Source organism: Heterocephalus glaber, unplaced genomic scaffold (genome assembly GCF_053883595.1).
Source record: "Heterocephalus glaber isolate CG9 unplaced genomic scaffold, H.glaber_assembly_v1.0 deba00001553, whole genome shotgun sequence".
NCBI lineage: Eukaryota > Metazoa > Chordata > Mammalia > Rodentia > Bathyergidae > Heterocephalus > Heterocephalus glaber.
This window is the reverse complement of record NW_028258344.1, coordinates 19,575,617-19,597,686: the sequence shown is the minus strand read 5'-3', so window position 1 is coordinate 19,597,686 and position 22,070 is coordinate 19,575,617. Positions and strand designations below refer to the sequence as shown.

General features: G+C 36.5%; 1 long non-coding RNA gene across 6 annotated transcripts in view; it reads left to right on the top strand.

Annotated features, from left to right (window-relative positions):
* Nucleotides 1-22,070, top strand: part of LOC101718868 (uncharacterized) — an 87,752-nt gene that overhangs the window by 24,210 nt on the left and 41,472 nt on the right. For all 6 annotated transcript variants that reach the window (XR_002393919.2, XR_002393920.2, XR_002393918.2 and 3 more), the window contains exon 3: nt 19,621-19,748. This is a non-coding gene — a long non-coding RNA (uncharacterized LOC101718868). The remainder of the gene's footprint in view (nt 1-19,620; nt 19,749-22,070) is intronic.

Genomic DNA, 22,070 nt, shown 5'->3' with positions numbered 1-22,070 from the left:
AAGTGGGACAGAAGGGAAACCAAGCAATGGATTAGGATTGATCCCAGCACTTTCAGACCCAACCTCCTCAGAAAACCACATGTGACTGGCCTGGCTTCTCACCAAAGAGGGTGGTGCTACCAACTCTGTGCCCTCCACAGCCTGAGCTTCTTGCTGCTTAAACTTGCCAGGGTGCCTACAACTAGCTCTGGCCCTTCCACAACTGTCTCCTGTGGCTGTCTCCCACCCAGCCACTGCAGCAGGGTGTCCCCAGGAGCCCTGAAGTATGGTTGCTCCATGACCTCCAATTCTTGGAGTAACTCAATGTGAAACAATAAGCCCCCCTCTCAAAATGGCTCCCAGCTGTATTACTCTGGAATATGGAGACCACTGTAGTCAATTTCTTTCCCAAAGCTAGCCTACCATGCAAGAATAGTCACATTCAGAGTAAATGTTCTCACTCTATGTGCAGCTTGAAATAATCATCAGTTTTCCTGGGGAGAGTCCTTCAGTTCCATTGTTTTTCCCTGGAGCTCCCAGACCTCTAGAAGCTCACACCATGTGCATGTGGAGTGGGGTGCCCCCCAACCCCAGCACCAGGAAGCAGGTTGACATTGGAGACTGCTTAATCTTTTTTCTATATTACCTTTCTGTTTCTCTATAATTTTTAGCTTTCTTGTTGGGTGTCTCTTGATCTCCAAAGCTCTTCTTTTCTTCCTCCTTGTTAAGTAGCAGTTTTTCAATTGCCTGGATTCCAGTTTGTGGAGATGCTGTAGACTCTAGCCTGCTTGGACTCTGCCATTGTGATCTCTCTCTTACCTTCAAATTTTTAATATTAAATGTAAAATTATTTGGGACATATATAAACATAAATTTTGGGGGATCAGAAATTTATTTTTTAACAGTTTTATTGAGGTATAGTCAACATACTACAGACATTACCCTACTAAATGTATGATTCAGTGATTTTCAGAATGTTCCATTATTCATCTGTTATCATCTATCACCACATTGTATTTTAGAGGAATATTTTAATCATCCCAAAAAGGCAATCAACACTGCTCCCACCAACTCTCGGCAATGGGTAGTCTCTTTATAGCTTTATAAATTTTCCTATACCTGTCATTTCATACACGTCGAATAATACTTTATATTCTTTTATGAATAACTTCTGTAAAATCATTAATAAAGTTGCTGCTTTCATTTCTGATTTTCTGATTTTGATTTTTGTCTTCTCCCTATTTTTATTTTACATATGGGATATACTGTGATTTTTGATACGTGTATGTATTGTGAAATAATTCAATCAAGTGAATTAATATATTCACCTGATCTACTTATCTTTTTGTGATGGGAACATTTAAAATCTATTTTTTCTCCCCCTTTTCTATTTTTTTTCTAGTATCTCGTGACTGCGTTGATATGCTTGATAGTATCCTGCAAATAACTTGCACTCTGCTCATTTTTCTTCATTGTTTTTTCTTCTGATATTTCTGACTAAATAATTTAACTGAACTATGTTCAAGTCTGCTGGCTCTTTCGTGTACTTCTCAAATATTTCTTGAACTTGTATAGTACATATGATTTCATTTATTATATTTTGTAGTTCCACAATTTCCATTCAGTTCTTTTTTATAATTTCTATCTCCTTAGTGATCTTTCCAATTTGTTGAGAAATTCTGCTGTCTCCCTTCTGTAACTCTTTGGCCATAGTTTATATAAGCTGTCAGAACATATTTAAGACCATTGTAAAGTCTGTCTAGTTAAGTTCAGTATCTTTTTTCCCTCAAGAATGGTTTCACTACTTCTCTTTCTGTCCTTTTTTCTTTCTGCTCTCTCTCTCTCTCTCTCTCTCTCTTCTCTTTCTTTCTTCTCATGAATGGGTCATATTCCCATTCAAGGAAAATTCCTTGGCATGTCCCATAAAGTTTTGTTAAAAACTTTGTATATTATACAAAGTATAATTTGTATATTATAATATGATAAATCTTTGTATATTATAATATGATAAATCAGGAAATAAGATTTTCCTTTGTTAAGGATTTGCATTTGATGGTTGCTGTATGTCTACAGTTGTTTTAGTGAGTTTTATAAACAACTTTTGCAAAAATTATATTCCTTGTTATGTGTAGTCTCTGAGGCTTCGTTTTCTGTAGGTTAGTAGTCAATTGTTTATTTTGTAGATTTCCTTAAATGCTTCAATCTGAAAACAAGAATAAAAAGAAAGAAAAGAAAATTTTGTTTAAGTCTTTGTTCATTGACTCTGTTGGGATATACGCTGAGGATGTAACCAGGTCATTTACAACTCAGTCTTATTTTTTCTACTTTTTCATTGAGTTTAAAGATTTGCCAGATGTGAAACATATTCTCTTTTCATGTCTTTTATGAGGTTGGATCCTGCCCTGTGCATGCACATGGCTTTTTAGATTTCAGGATATATGTGGAAGTTTTCAGCATTCTTACTATCCAAAGTATCATCTTCCTCTCAGGATTACAGTATGACCATTGTTTGCCACAGTTACTATTTTATACTTCAAGTACAGCAGATGGTTAACTTTTTTTCAGTGTTTTTGAAGAATATGTTACATAGAAACTTCTCTGACTTAAGACATTTCTGAATTAGGTAAAACAAAGGAAAGCTCCTTTCATCAGTTCTTCAGGGATCCACAGTTAAAAATAGACAAATATAGTGCTCCCAGCCCAGAGGAAGGGGCTTCTGGGCTGCTGTCCATCTCGCCAATCCTGGCCCAGAAATAGGGTCTTCCGGGCTGCCATCCATCCCACTGCTCCTGGACCAGAGGAAGGGGTTTCTGGACTGGCATCGATGCTGCCATTCCTGGCCCAAAGGAAGGGGCTTCTGAGCCACTGTCCCACCTCTCCCAGCTCAGAGGAGGTGAGCCACATGGGTACAAACAGCACTACCCAGGTCAAACTGAGAAGACACTTAAATAATTCTCAAAACCAGACTCCCAGATCACCTACAGCAGCCCCAAAGGGTAATGAGATGGAACACTCTGATACTCAACCACCTGGACCCACTGAACTGGCAACAAAAGAGGATCTGAAAAAAATAAAATCAGAAATAATTTCTCAGATAACAGCAGAGATTGTGCTCATAGTGCAAGACATGATTAATAACTCTAGAGAGGAGCAAAGGAACATGATGGAATCCCAATATAGGAAACAAATGGAATCCATAGAACAGATGAAAATAGATTTCCAGGAGATGAAAAACTGCATTGAAAGTCTACACAGCAGAATGAGCCAATGTGAGAACAGAATTTCAGATATAGAAGATAAGATTGAAATTAGTGACCAGGAAAAGAAAAATTGCTTCAAAATTGTAAGGGAACACAAGAAATCAATCCAGCAGCTTCTAGATGATGCAAAGAAAAATAACATAAGACTGATTGGAGTCAAAGAAGAAACAGGAGAGAGTGCAGATGACATAAAGAAACTCTTCACAGAAGTAATGGAAGAAAACTTCTCAAGGAGGGGAAAAGAACTTGATATACACATAAGTGAGGCACATAGGACTCCAAATAGTCTTTATCAAAAAAATCTACATATAGGCATATAATTGTTAAGATTCCAGAAACTCAACTGAAGAACAAAGTTCTACAAGCAGTTAGAGAAAAGAAACAAATCACATACAAAGGAAAACCCATCAGAATCACAGCAGACTTCTCAACACAAACCATCAAGGCAAGAAGAGTTTGGAGTAATGTATTCCAAGCCCTAAAAGAAAAGAGCCTTCAACCCAAATTGATGTACCCTGCAAAACTATCCTTCAAAATTGATGGAGAAATAAGATACTTTCATGACAAAGAGCACCTTAGGAACTTCGTGAATACCAAACCTGCACTCCAAAAAATTTTAGACTAATCCTAGGAACAGACAGTGAGGATCACAAGCCCAAGAATCAAAGCAGAAGGAACCCTTCTGGCATGACAAGAAATTAAATGTAAAGGGGGGGAACCCTACAAAAAGAAAAAGTCATGACAATGATAAGTCAATATGTTTCATTTATAACCATCAATATTAATGGTCTCAATTCAGCAATCAAAAGAAATAGACTTGCAGAATGGGCCAAGAAGCAAAACCCAACAATACACTGCATACAAGAAACACACTTAATTCAAAAGGAAACTCATAGACTGAAAGTTAAAAGGTGGAAAACAGTACTCCATGTGATGGGAAACCAAAAAAAATTAGGAGTAGCTATCCTCTTACAGATCAAGTAGATTTTAAACCAACACTAATTAAGAGGGACAAAGAAGGACACTACATTATTGTAAAAGGAACAATCCAACAGGAAGAGATGACAATCATAAATATCTATGCAACACTAGTGCACCCAACTACATAAAACAAACACTAATGGACATGAAAAGTCATACTTGCACTAATACAATTGTACTGGGGGACATCAATACCTCACTGTCACAAAGAGAAAGATCAACTAGACAAAAAATAAGTAATGAAATACTGGAACTCAATCAAACTCTTGAACAAATGAACTTAACAGATGTTTATAGAGTGTTGCACCCTGCAATATCAGAATACACATTCTTCTGAGCTGCACATGGGTCATTCTTCAAAAGAGACCACGTACTCACACATAGAACATGTTTAAGTAAGTGCAAAGGAATTGAAGTTATCCCTTGTATATTATCAGACCATAGTGCAATGAAATTGGAGATCCATAGCAAAAGAAAGTCAAAAAATTTCATAAACACGTGGAAATTGAACAACACACTTCTGAATAACCAATGGGTCACAGAGGAAATTAAAGAAGAAATCAGACAATTCCTACAATTAAATGACAAAGACAATACAACATATTAGAATCTATGAGACACAATGAAAACAGTCTTAAGAGGGAAATACATACCAGTGAATATGCATATTAGGAAAACAGAATGAGCCCAATTAAACAGCCTGATGCTGAACCTCAAGCTTCTAGAAAAAGAAGAGCAGGACAAACCGAAAGCTCATACAAGGGAGGAAAATATAAAGATCAGAGGAGAAATCAATGCAATGGAGACTAAGAGAATGATACAAAAAATCAATCAAGCCAAGAGTTAGTTCTTTGAAAGAAACAACAAAATTGACAAACCCTTAGCCAACCTTGTGAGAAAAAGGAAAGAAAAGGCCCAAATCCATGCAATTAGGAATGAAAAGGGTGAAATTACAACAGATCCAGCAGAAACCCAGAGGATCATCAATACCTACTTCCAGAACCTATATGCCAATAAGATGGAAAACACAGAAGAAATAGACAGATGCCTAGACATTCATGAATTAAAGCTGACCAAGAAGACCTACAAATTCTAAACAACCCAATATCAGCCAATGAAATTGAAAAGGTAATTTAAAACTTATCAACTGAGAAAAGCCCGGGCCCTGATGGCTTCACTCCTGAATTCTATAAGACATTTAGAGAGAAACTACTGCCACTACTGTTTAAACCCTTCAGTGAAATTGAAAGGGAAGGAATACTCCCAAATTCATTCCTGGAAACAAGTATCATCTTGATCCCCAAAGCAGAGAAAGACCTAACCAAAAAGGAGAACTATAGGCCAATCTCACTAATGAACATAGATGCAAAAATCCTTAATAAGATACTGGCAAATAGAATGCAGAAGATCATCAAAAAGATCATACACCCTGATCAAGTGGGATTCATCTCAGGGATGCAGGGATGGTTCAACATATGCAAATCAATCAATGTAATACACTATATCAATAGAGCCAAGGACAAAAACCATATGATTATCTCCATAGGTGCAGAAAAAGCATTTGACAAAATCCAACATGCATTTATGATTAAAACCCTATAAAAAGTTGGTATAGATGGTCTCTACGTCAATCTGATAAAAGCCATCTATGAAAAACCAACAACCAGTATCATATTAAATGGTCAAAAACTGAAATCCTTCACACTAAAATCAGGAACAAGACAAGGATGTCCACTATCACCACTCTTGTTCAATATAGTTTTGAAAATATTAGCCACAGAAATTAGACAAGAGAAAGAAATAAAAGGAATAAAGATAGGTAATGAAGAAGTCAACTTGTCATTATTTGGAGATGACATGATACTGTATATACAAGACCCCAAAAACTCCACCAAAAGTCTTCTAGACTTAAAACCAAATTCAGTAAAGTATCTGGATACAAGGTCAACACACAAAAATCAAGAGCTTTCCTCTACACCAATGACAGACTCACTGAGAGAGAAATAGGGCAAATAATTCCTTTCACAATACCATCTTAAAACTAGAAATACTTAGGAATCAATGTAATGAAACAAATAAAAGATCTCTTCTCTGAAAACTATAGCACTCTGAAAAGAGAGATGGAAGATGATATCAGAAAATGGAAAGACAGCCCCCTGCTCCCAGGTAGGAAGTATTAATATAATGAAAATGGCCATACTTCCAAAACTGCTATATAGATTCAATGAAATTCCAATTGAGATCCCAGCAGCATACTTCATGGAACTTGAGAAAACAATCCAAAAATTTATTTGAAGCAAGAAGAGACCCAGAATAGCAAAACCAATTCTAGGCAACAGAGACATTGCAGGGAGTATCACAGTCCCCAACTTGCAACTATACTACAAAGCTACTGTAATAAAAACAGCATGGTACTGGCTAAGAAGCAGAGTTGAAGAGCAGTGGAACAGATTAGAAGATGAAGAAACAATGCCAGGCACACTCAGCCATCTCATCTTCAATAAAGGAGCCAAAAACCCTCACTGGAGGAAAGAGAGCCTCTTTAATAAATGGTGCTGGAGAAATTGGGTTTCAACTTGCCAAAGACTAAAACTAGACCTATATCTCTCACCATGCACTCAACTAAAATTGAAATGGATTAAAGATCTAAATATGAAAAAAGAAACACTGATCCAGCTGGAACAGAGATTAGGTAGAACTCTTGAAGATATTGGTGTAGGAAAAGACTTTATGATCAAAACCTCAGTTGCCCGTGAACTAGCACAAACAATCAACAAGCGGGATCTCTTCTCATTAAAAAGCTTCTGCACAGCAAGAGAAACCACCAGCAGTGTGAAGAGGCAATCCACAATGTGGGAAAAAACCTTCACCTGCTGCTCCTCAGACAAAGTTCTACTATCTCACATCTATAAAGAACTTAAAAAGATCAGACCTCTCATATTTAAAGACCCAATCCAAAAATGGACATCTGAAATGAACAGACATTTCTCAGACAAAAAAATAGAAATAGCAAATAAATACATGAAAAAATGTTCAACATCACTGGTCATTCGAGAGATGCAAATGAAAACAACGCTGAGATTCCACCTCACTTCGGAAAGAATGGATGCTATCATGAAACCAACCAATAACAAATGGTGGTGGGGCTGTGGGGAAAGAGGATCCTTGCTCCACTGCTTGTGGGAGTGTAGACTGGTGCAACCACTGTGGAAATCAGTATGGAGACCCCTCAAAGAACTAGGACTGAAAGCCCCATTTGACCCACCTATTCTCATGCTGGGTATCTTCCCCAAAGAATTAAAAGAATCATACCACAGTGATATATGTGCACCCATGTTCATTGCAGAGCATTTTGTAATAGCTAAAACTTGGAAACAGCCCAAATGCCTATCAACTGGAGACTGGATATAGATGTGGTATTTTTATAAAATGGAGTACTACTCAGCCATCAAAAATGAGAAACTCAATGGAGTTTTCAATCTCCTGAATATCTGTTTGAATCTGTTTAATGGATTCCATTTCTTTCTTATGGTGGACATTTATGTCTTCCAGCATGTTTCTGATCTCATCTATTTTTTTATCTGTTTCTATTCTAGAGCCTCTAATCATGTCTTTCACTCTGCTCAACCATCTCTGTAGTTATCTGGGAGATTTTTTTCTACTTTGAATTTTTCTAGAGCCCCATGCATCTGTTGTGTTACTTCCTGTGCTATCAGTAGAAGGTGTCCAGGTGGTTGATTATCAGACTTTTCCACTTCACTTCCCCCAGAATTTGCCTTTTATGGCATGGAAGCCTGTGTTTGTGGCTTGTTTAAATGTCTTCTCATTTTTGTTTTTGTTACTGTCCTTTGTTTAATTCCTGGGTTGATATTTCAAAATTGCTTAATGTAGGTATCTTTGTTGCTTGTGTTTAAAACCTTTGTAGAATGATTGCATTTCAGAGGTCTCTTCCAGATATAGCTTGTGTTTAGATTTTGAGACTCTAATGACTCTGAGGCTATTTCATTTTCATTATACCAGGGAGGAAAACTGATTACATCAATCATAACATCTTAGCCCAAATGATACAATCAGCAATAGCATAGCATCAAGCCCAGCTTAGAAAATGACAATTTGTGGCAGTTATCAATCTATCACATTTAACTGTGTTAGTTAAATCAAAACCAAGGACCAACCCAACATATGTTTATAGTGAATAACCTTCAATACAGCAACTTTACCCTTAGGGATGGGGAGTTAGAAGGAGATGGGGAGGGAGGGACAGGTAGAAAGTCCAGAAAAGATTAGCAGTGAGGCCAGAAGACACAGGAAGATCACATTAAACTCTAAGAAATTGATAAAGTCAAGAGGAAAAGGCAGAATGAAAGAACAAAGATGTGAACAGAACCACCTAACAGCAATAGGGAGGCTAGATACTGTATTTACTTTCCTTTAAACTAATGATAATGAAGAGAAGGAAAAAGAGAAGGAAAGAAAACTAAAGGAGAAATCTGAATCCAGTCCAGAAAGGAAAAAATAGGGAGATGAAGAGCAATGTGGGACAGTGAGAGAATGAGATAGAAAGAAAGGGGGGGGGGTGGAATAAAAGAAAGAAAAAAAGAAACGTAAAAAATTTGAAGAGTAGAAAAAAGTAAAAATTAAGAATTAAAAATAAGAGAAAAAAATTTTTTTTCTTTTTTGCAAATAACAAAAAATAAAAATAATGGGCCTCCCTCAGTGTATGTCTCTGTTGTCTCAGTAGGCAATGTAGGCAGCTGTGTGCATATGCAAGTCAATGAGTCTCAGTAAGCCAGTAGCAGACCAAGTAAGGTGCTCTGGTGTGCCTTTATTGTAGAGCTTCTCTTTACTTTTCTGCTGAGCTTCAGTTTTCATCAAGGAGCCTGAAAGGGCCACCCTCTTTCTGTTACTAACTTCTGCTCCATCTTGTGGCACTCATGACAAGGGCCTTTATAATCCCCTGTGCCTCTGCAGTGTGGAACCAGGTAGCTGAAGATCCAGGAAGCCAGAGGTAGGGGGGGTGTTGAAGCAGATGATGGGGGTGGAGGAGAGTGGGACTGGGCCTTGCAGGTACCCATGTGGCTAAGCAGAGTCGGGGACAGGGCAGGGGCTCCAATCCATGCCTGGGACCTCACCGTGCCATGGGAATAGCCCAGAATGGAGCCAGGGGCTTCATGCTGCCTGGCTCCTCAGCTTGTGCTGGTCTGGAATCTTTTTTATTAAATGAATTTTGTTGGTACATATTAGGTATACAATATAATGACATTCTTCATTGTAAATTTGCAACTTTACATAATCTCACTTGGTCCTTATTTTTTCCTTATTCCCCTGCCCTCCCTTCAACTCCTCCATCCCTCCCTATTTACAAACACTTTGTTTCCATTTTTTCATTTTCTCATATAAATTCCATTCCCCTCTTTCCTTTCCCCTACCCCAACCACTTCCCGTTTCCCTTTGTCCCTTTTCCTCCTATTATACATTATCTATTGTACTTTTAGTCCTTATTTACACTTTCAGTTTCTCACACTAGAGAAACTATTCGGTATTTACACATGTGTCTTATTTATTTCACTTAAGAGTATCACCTCATTGTGCATCCATTTAGCTATAAATGTCTCTAATTTCTCATTTTTTATGGCTGTGTAGTACTCCATTTTATTTTTATTTCTCCATCAATTTTGAAAGTTAGTTTTGCAGGGTACATCAATTTGGGTTGGAGGCTGTTTTCTTTTAGGATTTGGAATACGTCACTCCAAGCTCTTCTTGCCTTAATGGTTTATGTAGAGAAGTCTGCTGTGATTCTGATGGGCTTTCCTTTGTATGTGATTTGTTTCTTTTCTCTAACTACTTGCAGAACTTTGTTCTTCTGTTGTGTTTCTGGAATCTTAATAATTACATGCCTATGTGTAGATTTTTTTTTTATCAAGGCTATGTGGAGACCTATATGTCTCACTTATCTATATGTCAAGTTCTTTTCCCCTGCTTGGGAAGTTTTCTTCCATTACTTCTGTGAAGAGTTTTTTTACGTCATCTGCATTCTCTCCTGTTTCTTCTTTGACTCCAATCAGTCTTATGTTATTCTTCTTTGCATCGTCTAGCAGCTACTGGATTGATTTCTCATGTTCCCTTACAATTTTGAGGCAATTTTTCTTTTCCTGATCACTAATTGCAATCTTATCTTCTATATCTGAAATTCTGTCCTCACATTGGCTCATTCTGCTGTGTAGACTTTCAGTGGAGTTTTTCATCTCCTGGAAATCTATTTGCATCTGTTTTAAGGATTCCATTTGTTTCCTATATTGGGATTCCATCATGTTCCTCAGCTCCTCAATAGAGTTATTAATCATGTCTTGCACTATGAGCACAATCTCTGCTGTTATCTGAGAAATTATTTCTGATTTCATTTTTTCCAGATCCTCTTTTGTTGCCAGTTCAGTGGGTCCAGGTGGTTGGGTATCAGAGTGTTCCATCTCATTTCCCTTTGGGGCTGCTGTAGGTGATCTGGGAGTCTGGTTTAGAGACTTATTTACATGTCTTCTCATTTCGACCTGGGGTGGTGCTGTTGGCACCCATGTGGCTCACCTCCTCTGAGCTGGGAGAGGTGGAACAGTGGCTCAGTAGCCCCTTCATCTAGGCCAGGAATGTCAGGATGGATGGTGGCCTGGAAGGGCCTTCATCTGGTCCAGGAGCAATGAAATGTATAGCAGCCTGGAAGCCCCTTTCTCTGGGCTGGGAGCAGTGGGATGGCAGCTCAGAAGCCCCTTCTTCTGGGCTTTGAGTGGGAGCATGGATGGTGGCTGGGAATCCCCTTCCTCTGGGCCAGGAGTGGCAGGATGGATGGTGGCCTGGCTCAAAAGCCCCTACCTCTGGGATGGGAGTGGTGGGACAGTGGCTCAGAAGCCTCTTCCTCTGGGCTGGGCTTGGTGGAGCAGTCCATTTTATTTTTTTAAAACCACATTTTCTTTACCCAGTCTCCACCTGATGGGCAACTGGGTGGCTTCCAAGTTTTAACTATTACAAATTGTGCTGCTATGAACATGGGTGCACATATATCACTGTGGTATGATTCTTTTAATTCTTTAGGGAAAATACCCAGAAGGGGAATATCTGGGTCAAATGGGACTACCAGTCCTAATTCTTCGAGGTATCTCCATACTGATTTCCACAGTGGTTGCACCAGTCTACCCACCCACCAGCAGTGGAGTAGGGTTCCTCTTTCCCCACAGCCCCACCAGCATTTGTTATTGGTTGACTTCATGATAGCAGCCATTCTTTCTGGGGTGAGGTAGAATCTCAGTGTTGTTTTCATTTGCATCTCTGGAATGACCAGTGATGTTGAACATTTTTTCTTATGTTTATTTGCTATTTCTACTTCCTTGTCTGAGAAATGTCTGTTCATTTCAAATGTCCATTTTTGGATTGGGTCTTTAAATTTGGGAGGTCTGATTTTTAAAGTTCTTTATAGATTCTAGATAGTAGACCTTTGACTGAGGAACAGCAGGTGAAAATTTTTTCCCATATTGTGTGTTGTCTCTTCACTCTGTTGGTGGTTTCTCATGCAGAAGCTATTTAGTAAGAAGAGATCCCACTTGTTGATTTTTTGTGCTAGTTCACAGGCAACTGAGGTTTTGTTCATAAAATCTTTTCCTACATCAGTGTCTTTGAGGGTTCTACCTAACCTCTGTTCCAGTTCACCATTTCTGTTTTAATATTTAGATCTTCAAAACCTTTGATTATAGTTTAGTGCATGGTGAGAGATATAGGTCTCATTTTAATCTTTGGGAAGTTGAAACCCAATTTGTTTCAGCACCATTTATTAAAGTGGCTATCTTTCCTCCAGTGAGAGTGTTTGTCTTCTTTGTGGAAGATGAGGTGGCTGAGTGTGTCTGGAGTTGTTTCTGCATCTTCTAATCTGTTCCACTGGTCCTTACATCTGTTTCTTTGCCAGTACAATGCTGTTTTATCACAGTAGCATTGTAGCATAGTTTCAAGTTGGGAGTGTGATACCCCCTGCCATGTCTTGGTTCCCTAGAATTGCTTTTGCTATTATAGGTCTCTTCTTCCAAATGAATTTTTGGATTGTTTTCTCAAGGTAAGCAAAGTATGCTGCTGGGATTTAAATTGGGATCACATTAAATTTATTTAGCAGTTTTGGAAGTATGGCCATTTTCACTATGTTGATTCTTCCTACACAGGAGCACAGGATGTCTTTCCATTTTCTGGTATTATCTTCAATCTCTCTTTTCAGAGTGCTATAGTTTTTTTCAATTTCTTTTGTTAGGTTTATTCCTAGGTTTTTCAGTTTTTTTGATGCTATTGTGAAAGGAATTGTTTGCCCTATTTCTCTCTCAGTGAGTCTGTTTTTCATGTAAAGTAAAGCTATTGCTTTTTGTGTTGACCTTGTATCCAACTACTTGACTGAATTTGGTTCTTAAGTCTAGAAGACTTCTGGTACAGTTTGTGGGGTCCTCTATATTGAGTATCATGTCATCTGCAAATAATGACAATTTGACTTCTTCATTTTTTATCTTTATTCCTTTTATTTCTTTCACTTGTCTAATTGCTATGGTTAATGTTTCCAAAACTATATTGAACAGGAGTGGTGATAGTGGATATCCTTGTCTTGTTTCTGATTTTAGTGTGATGGATTTCAGTTTTTGACCATTTAGTATGATATTGGCTGTTTGTTTTTCATAGATGACTTTTATCAGATTAAGGTAGAGATCATCTATACCAACTTTTTGTAGGGTTTTTATCATAAATGTGTGTTGGATTTTACCAAATGCTTTTTCTGCATCTATTGAGATGATCATATGGTTTTTGTTCTTGGCTCTGTTGATATAGTGTTTTGCATTGATTGATTGTTGTATGTTGAACCATTCCTGCATCCCTGGGATAAATCCCACTTGATTGGGCTGTACGATCTTGATGATCTTGTGCATTCTGTTTGCCAGTATCTTAATTAAGGATTTTTACATCTATGTTCATTAGTGAGATTGGCCTATAGTTCTCTTTTTTGGTTGGGTCTTTCCTCTCCTTTGGGGATCAAGGTGATGCTTGCTTCCAGGAATGAATTTGGGGGTATTGCTTCCCTTTCAATTTCATTGAAGAGTTTCAACAGTAGTAGCAGTATTTCTTCTCTAAATGTCTTGTAGAATTCAGCAGTGAAGCCATCAGGATGCAGGCTTTTCTTAGTTGGTAATTTTTTAATTACATTTTCAATTTCATTGATTTATATTGGGTTGTTTAGAATTGTTAGGTCTTCTTCATTCAACTTTGGTAATTCATACATGTGTAGTAATCTGTCCATTTCTTTTGTGTTTTACATCTTATTGGTGTATAGGTTCTCGAAATAGGTATTGATGATCCTCTGGATTTCTGCTGTGTCCCTTGTAATTTCATCCTTTTCATTCCTAATTGCATGGATTTGGGCCTTTTCTTTCCTTTTTCTGATAAGCTTGGCTAAGGGTCTGTCAATTTTATTTATTCTTTTGACGAACCAATTCTTGGTTTCATTGATTTTTTCATTGCATTCTCTTAGTCTCCATTACATTGATTTCTTCTCTGATCTTTATAATTTCTTCACTTGTATGAGCTTTGGGGTTGTCCCGCTCTTCTTTTTCTAGAAGCTGGATGTTTAGCATCAGGTCATTTAATTGGAATAATATGCTTATTGCCTGCTATGAATTTCTGTCATAAGACTGCTTTTGTTGTGTCCCTTAGATTTTGATATGTTGGATTGACATTGCTGTTTAATTTTAGGAACTGGTCGATTTCTTCTTTATTTTCTGTGGTCACTCATTTGTTACTCAGAAGTGTGTTATTCAATTTGCATGTGTTTATGAAATTCTTGTGGTTTCTTTTGCTATGGATCTCCAATTTCATTGCACTATTGTCTGATAACATGCAAGGGATAACTTGAATTCCTTTGCACTTACTCAAACATGTTCTAAGGGAGAGTATATTGTCTGTTTAGGAGAACAACCCATGTGCAGCTGAAAAGAATATATATTCTGATTTTGTGGGGTGGAACACTCTGTAATCATCTGTTAAGTTCATTTATTCAAGATTTTAATCGAGTTGTAGTATTTTGTTGTGTTTTTTTGTCTAGTTTATCTATCTGTGACAGTTGGGTTTTGAGCTCTCCCACTACAATTGTATTACTGCCTATTTGATTTTTCATGTCCGTTAATATTTGTTTTATATAGTTGGGTGCACTATTCTTTGGTGCATATATATTAATGATTGCCACCTCTTCCTCTTGGATTGTTCCCTTTACAAGGATATGGTGTCCTTCTTTGTCTCTCTTAATCAGTGTTGGTTTGAAATCCACTTGATCTGCAAAGAGGATAGCTACTCCTGCTTTTTTTCTGGTTTCTGTCACATGGAGTATTGTTCCTTACCCTTTATCTTTCAGTCTATGAGTTTCTTTTTGAATTAAGTGACTTTCTTGTATGCAGCATATTGCTGGTTCTTGCTTCTTTACTCATTCTGCCAGTCTATTTCTTTTGACTGGTGAATTGAGACCTTTAACATTGATGGTTATAACTGATAAGTATTGACTTATCATTGTCATGACTTTTTCTTTTTGTTGGATTCTCCCCCTTTGCTTTAATATCTTGTCATGCCCAATAGATTCATTCTACTGGGCTTCATGGGATTGTGATCCTCATTGTCTTTTCTTAGGTATTGTCTAAAATTTTTTGGAGTGCTGGGTTTGCATTTCTGAAGATCTTAGGGTGATCTTTGTTATGAAAGTATCTTAGTTCTCCATCAGTTTTCAAAGATAGTTTTGCAGGGTACATCAATCTGGTTTGGGGATTGTTTTCCTGTAGGGCATGAAATAGGTCACTGCAAGTTCTTCTTGCCTTGAGGTTTTGCTTTGAGAAGTCTGCTGTGATTCTGATAGGGTTTCCTTTGTATATGATTTGTTCCTTTTCTGTACTTGCTTGTAGAATTTTGTTCTTTTGTTGGGTTTCAGTAATTTTAACTATTATATGCCTATGAGTAGATTTTTTTTGATCACAGCTACTTGGAGTCCTATATGCCTCACTTATCTGTGTCAATTCTTTTCCCCTGTTTGGGAAATTTTCTTCCATCACTTCTGTGAACAGTTTTTTTTAATCTCATCTGCACTCTCTCCTGTTTCTTCATTGACTCCAATCAGTCTTATGTTATTCTTCTTTGCATTGTCTAGCAGCTGCTGGATTGATTTCTTGTGTTCCCTTACTATTTTAAAGAAATTTTTCTTTTCCTAGTCACTAATTGCAATCTTATTTTCTATATCTGAAATTTTGTATCAGATTGGTTCATTGTGCTGTGTAAAATTTCAATGGATGTTTTTAATCTCCTGGAAATTTGCATGTGTTTTATGGGTTCCATTTGTTTCCTATGTTGGGATTCCATCATGCTCCTCAGCTCCTCTATTTTTTTTATCTGTGATCTCTCTCTAGATTTATTAATCATGTCTTGAACTGTGGGCACAATCTGTGCTCTTATGTGAGAAATTATTTCTGATTTCATTTTTTCCAGATCCTCTTTTGTTGCTAATGCAACTAGTCCAGGTGATTGAGTATCAGATTGCTCCATCTCTTTTCCCTTGGGGGTTGCTTTAGGTGATCTGGATTTCTGGTTTTGAGATTTAAGTGTCTTTTCATTTCAATGGGGGAGATTGTGCTGCTGGTGCCCATGCAGCTTACCTCCTTGGTGCTGTGGGTGGTGGTACAGCAGCCTGGAAGGCTCCTCCACAACTCTGGGGGTGACTCTGCTCCTCAACACTGGGGGTGGTGGTCTGTTGGCCCTGAAGGGAAGGCTCCCCCTCACTGCAGGGGACAGCTGTGCTCCTCAGCACTGGGGGCAGTGTAGAGTGCCCCAGAAGCACTATATTGGATTCTAAGACCTTCCTGAGTGGACACTGTTCCTTTAATAGAAATTAAAAGGAAAGCATTAGATAAGTGAATTAAAGAATGCCTATTCTTCTTACTTTTTGCAATCTTAAATTGTTAACACCTATCCAGTATGGCTGATACTTTGGAGGCACAATGTCATTTAGACTTCCATAGTATATAATTAACTTCAAGACTCAACAACTTTTTCCTACACTATATTGGATTATTATAAAAGTGTGTTGTGGTTGCTACTTATTCTTGTCTCTAACAATCTAGTCAAAACTTCATTCATGATATCAAGTATAATATGTTGTTTTAAATTAACAACTTGAGTGGGTAAGGTCATTTCAAAGATTTTCCTCTAGCATGCCCATTTACAACACTATAAAAAACAGAATTTTATAGCATTCTTTTCTTTCAACTTTTTAAGTAGGAGAAGATTTGCTGTCTTCCCTCTTTTCTATTTGTTATTCAGAATATCTGAAACATCCCAGGAATATATTCTAGTCATTTATAGCAGAATCATTAAAATATTTGTATATAATTGTCTACATTGAGTGCTATTCTCTATTTTAAATTATTGATATTTTTTATATCACCGTAACATCAGTACATTATTGTCCTTTGTACTTTTACTGGATTTATGTATGACAGTACCCTACAGACCAGTGTAGAACAATTCTAATTGTTTGGTCTCACCCATGGTGTCACACACATCAATGCATATGCTCTTGGGTAGCCTGCTCACACTGCAACATCCCCTCTGACCTGGGACCATCTACTATATCTTCTTTAACTCTATTGTTTTAACTAGCAATAGTTCCAAAGATCTTTATGTATGTGTTTGTGTGTGTGTGTGTGTGTGTGAGTGTATGTCTCTGTGTGTGTTTTGTCCTCATAAGATTTAAGATGTTATTCAAAGCTGAGAAAAACTAAACAAATCTGCATTGTTCTCTTTACAGCTTGAAAAGTTGGTCAACCAGATGTCTCACATATTCTTTATAGCAATCTATTAAAATATTGCTACCCACTCCATTTATCACCTCTTTTCCCACCACATTTTAAATTAGCCATCTAAGCAATTTTACCCTATTTAATTATTCTGAAAATTTTTGTTTTCACTCTTTTAATTCTTACTCTTCCCTTTCTTCTGAGTATTTCTGATCTTGTCCCCATCATTCAAACCATAAGGGCCAGTTGAACATGTAGGCCTGGGACAACCTTTCTCACATATTTTTACCCTCCTAACAGGAGGATCACATAAGGATACCAAGAATTTGGAGTTCAGTTTATCACATCAATCATTTCTTGGGTTAAATGTCTAAATTTGGAGCATATTTTATCATTATATAATCAATCTGAAAGTGTTTACCTTTTTAAAATTTCAGTGCTCTCAGGAGTTTTCAATTTATCATATGAGTGGAGTTAGATTACTTTGTGTATTAAGGCTTTTTTTTTTACATACTCCTGCCTCCAACTAGCACAACAAATTAGAGTGTCCACATCTTTTCAGAAGGTACACTGTTTCACCTCTTTGAATGTTACTATATTTCAGGTGTCTCTCAATTGCAATCTATTGCCATATACCTACACTCACCATCAGGCCCATGGGCTAAATAGCCTTTTCAATGATTATCAGGGATGCTGGGTAACATTTTGAGCAAAAGAAATAATGCATGACTCCATGTTTTTATCATCTCCTTTCCTGTTGCAGACAAAATCAATGGTAGTAACTTGGCAGACCTGAGGCCTCATGTTTTTCTTACTTACTATTATTTTTGCCAAAGGCAGCCAAGGCACAGAATTCTTGGCTTTCTTTCAGTCAGAATTTATTTTTAAAATCTCTTTTGCTATTTTCCTCATCTACAGATCTACCCACATCCAAATTGATACGTTTTTCCTGATGTCAATAGTCACCCCAACATCCAAATGTACACTAGCCAGACATCCAAGCTCCTTCTTACCCTATTTCTTCACTTTCCTTTCAAACAAACTCTTATCCATTGTTATTTAAATATGAAAGTGAGCACTACTTTAACTAATTTTCTCAGAGTACTAATTACAGTTACAAGGGTTGGATAACTGAAAATACTCCTGTGCCTCCTCTCCAGTAAGACTTTAATGAAGAAAAGGATATAATGCAATGGGTGATATAAAGCACAGACAGTAGAAGGAATGGAGATTTCTAAGTACAACTATCAGATTCTTAGTCACAGGATATGAGATTTGTATATCATGAACCACAAAGGTATATGTGAGAAATAATGATTTAATAGAGCCAAAGGATAAGTTAAGTAGATGAGCCTTTTATACACTGCTTTCATGAAGTTAAAATGAGGCTGAGTAACCAGGTGAATTGTACATAAAACCATTAGTTTATTCTTTTTCAATAGAATAGACAAACTGATACAAGATACTTCTGGATGACTTTTGGACTTTAAACAACACATTATAAATCATTGGGTGGTATATTTAATCACTATGTAGGCCAAGGGTCAGGGTCACACTAGCCCTGGAGACAAGAATAGAGCTGTCACAGATAAACCTAAGTTAACCCTATCATTACACCATGGTTAAAAAATAAATAAAAACAATTGAAAAGAGAAAGGAAATAGAATCTGTTTAAAAACAACTAAATAGAATTTCTAGAATGATGACCCACAAAAGGTTTTGTAATTAAAAAACATAAATTAGAAATTACTGAAAAAACAAATGGAAAATAAAGACAACAATACTCAGAAATCAGCAAAAAACATAAAGAGAAGAAAAAAGGAAGCTGAAGTTAGAAGTCATGGAAAATATATTGGGAACTTAGGATATATGCACTTAAACATTAGAGAAAATAATGTAAAGAAAATATTTGAAATGATAATGTTTCATAACACTTCAAATATATGCATTGGAATACTCAATAAGTAAAATGAGATTAAGCAATGTAAATTTTTAAAATCTCAGAAATAACATGGATTGTACAATACAAAGAAAATATTTAATAACCAATTGAAAGAGAAATATTTATTAAAATAATTTGAGAACATAATGCTAAGTGAAATAAGTCAGACATGCAAGATTAAATATCACATGATTTCTCTTATATGAGAAACTGTCTTGCTCACTCTCTGTGTATAGAGATATTTGTAGTACATAATATAGTTAATAATATTGTATATTGTGTATTGTACATCATTATATATTTTATGAATATAATGTTAATATAATAATATTATCTATATATAAAGAGAGAGAAACAGAAGATAGATAATATAGGAAGTAAGGAAAAGTTCAAATAATTCTCCAAATTACCTATTTCATTGTTTCAAAAATATTTTAATATATATGATAATTTGTTTTATTTATACTACTAGTTTCTACTGGAGCCTGAAGATGGCCCTTTGCCTAATCGCTACTCCCTTTCTCCTCCATAGACTAGATACTAAGATTGTGGACCCTGGATGGCACAGTCCTAGGAGACAGTTACATTGTGTATCCTTCTTCCTTGTTCCTTGTCTGTGCAGATCAGGAGACCCTGCTTTCTCTTCCTGTCTGTCTTACACTATAAATAAAGAGCGTGCTGGATTCCAGGCAGTCATTAGCTCATCAGGCTGCGGTTCCACCTGGTCCCAGCTTTCAAGCATCAATTTTGGTATGTATCTTTGTTTCTTGGTATTTTTCAATTTTCTTCATCTCCCACCACTCTCCCTAGCTTTGGACCCAACGCTGGGTGGGTCGAGGCATGTTAGTTCATTGAAAGAAAACTTTTATGCTACTGTCCATTTGCTTCTCTGTTAAAGAGCATATTTTTGTCTATGTCTGGAATTCTGAGTAAATACTTTGAAGATAATGATACACAGTGTATTAACTATTGTTAGTCTCTTATTTTGTTATGAAATTTTGTTTTATTTTTCCATAAAATAAAAATAATTTTAAAAAGAGAAAAAGCAAAATCAAGTCCTCCAGAGTTTAGATACAAATTCTTTTAAGAAACTAATATAATAGGATATAATACAGGAAAAAAAATTAAGTCTAGGTGGGAAAGATATGCAAAATGAAATTATAGGAACAGATTTTCATAAACAAATGAGTAAATTTAAATAAGTATTCACTGCAAACAATAATAATGAATGTGTAGTTTGTGAAAGAATAGAAATAATATCAAACTGAAACAGTGAGAAAAATAACCAGTAAGATAAGAAAAGAGCTCCTCATTAGTGTTATATGGGTGGAAAGTAGAGACAGTGATTAAGTGTAGACTGCTTAGTCATTCATGCACAGTAAATTTCTAAGGATGGTATCTAAATGATTTACTGGATAACTTTCAAATCAAATAATAAAGTGATAATATGTAACTTATATCGTGTCAACGTCTGTGCTAATTTTCCTATGTACAAACTTAATTGACTTTACCAGTGTGAGTATGAGGTATTTCTTTTTCTATGATTTCCCAGCATCATTCTGCAGGGAGACAGTTAGCAATGCTCTGAATAGTCTGGAGTCTGCTTGCCAAGCCCTTACACTGTGCTTTCTCCCTGAAAATTGAAAGAAAACACAAAGAAATAAAAGAAAGGAAATGAAGAACTTAATAAGAGATCCTAATAAGTAAAAATAAAGAGAACTTTACACATCCAGTAAGAGTGGGAGAAAAGAAGAAAATAATGCAGAAATAAATCAAATATATTATGAAATAAAATAAATATAAAATGATTGATTATTCTTTAAAAAAGATAGTCACTGTGAATTACATGAAAATCTAGCTCTGTGAGGGTAATAAGAAATATTCCTAAAATATAACAATATAGAATACTTAAAGATAAAAGAATGGGAGGCATGATCCTTGAAAGAAATATTTGGTAAACTTCATTAAAATTAAAATCTCTGCTCTCTGATAAGTACTATTAAGAGAATGAGAAGAAAAGCCAAAGGCAGGGAAAAATATCTACAAAAGACATATCTGATAAAGAATTATTATGCAAAATATACAAAGAACTCAAAACACAACAAGAAGACAAATTTAAAACTGGGAAAAATCCCTTAACAGATATTTCATCAAATAAGACATGAAGATGGCAATTAAACCTATGAAAAAGTGCTTACATCAAGTGTCACTAAGGAAATATAGACTAAACAATGAGATACCACTACATACCTATTATAATGGTCCAGCCCTAGAACACTAACAACACCGAAGGCTGGCCAAAATGTGGAATGACAGGAACTGTCCTTCACTGCCAATGGAGATGCAAAATGATACAGTAACTTTAGAGACACTACGGTGATTTGTTACAAGATCAACATATGATCTAGCAATCACATACTTTAGTGTTTACCCAAATAAAGTGAAAAGTAATTTCTATTCAAATACCCGCACATGGAGCAACCAAGATGTTCTTCATTATGTGAATGGATACACAAACTGTAGCACGTATAAATAATGGAATGCATTTAGTGCTAAAAAGAAATAGGCTAGCAGCTGGACATGGTTCATCCATTCTAGGAGGCTGAGGCTGGGGGATCATAAGGGCAAGACGAGCTTGGGCAATTTGGTAACATAGTGAGAACTTGTCTCAAAAAATTAAAAAATGAGCTGGGGTTGTACCTCAGTGAGAAGGCTAAAGTTCAATTGTGTGTGTGTGTGTGGTTTTTTTGGTACCAGGGATCGAACTTGGGACCTTGCGCTTGCGAGGCAGGCGCCGGAAACACTGAGCTAAATCCCCGGCCCGAGGTTCAGATGTTAGTATCTAAAAAAAAAAAAAGAGCTGAAAAGCCATGACAAAATTTGGAGGAATCATAATGGCATTAAGAAGCCAGTCCAAAAGATCACACATTGTATGCTTTAAGCTATTTGACATTCTGGAAAGTGCAAAGCTATGGACACAGTAGAAAGATAGTGGTTTCCATGGATTGAGGGGAGAAAAAGAAGAGTAAGTGTAAAGCAAAGATTTTAGGCAGGTGAAACTAGTGTGTGACA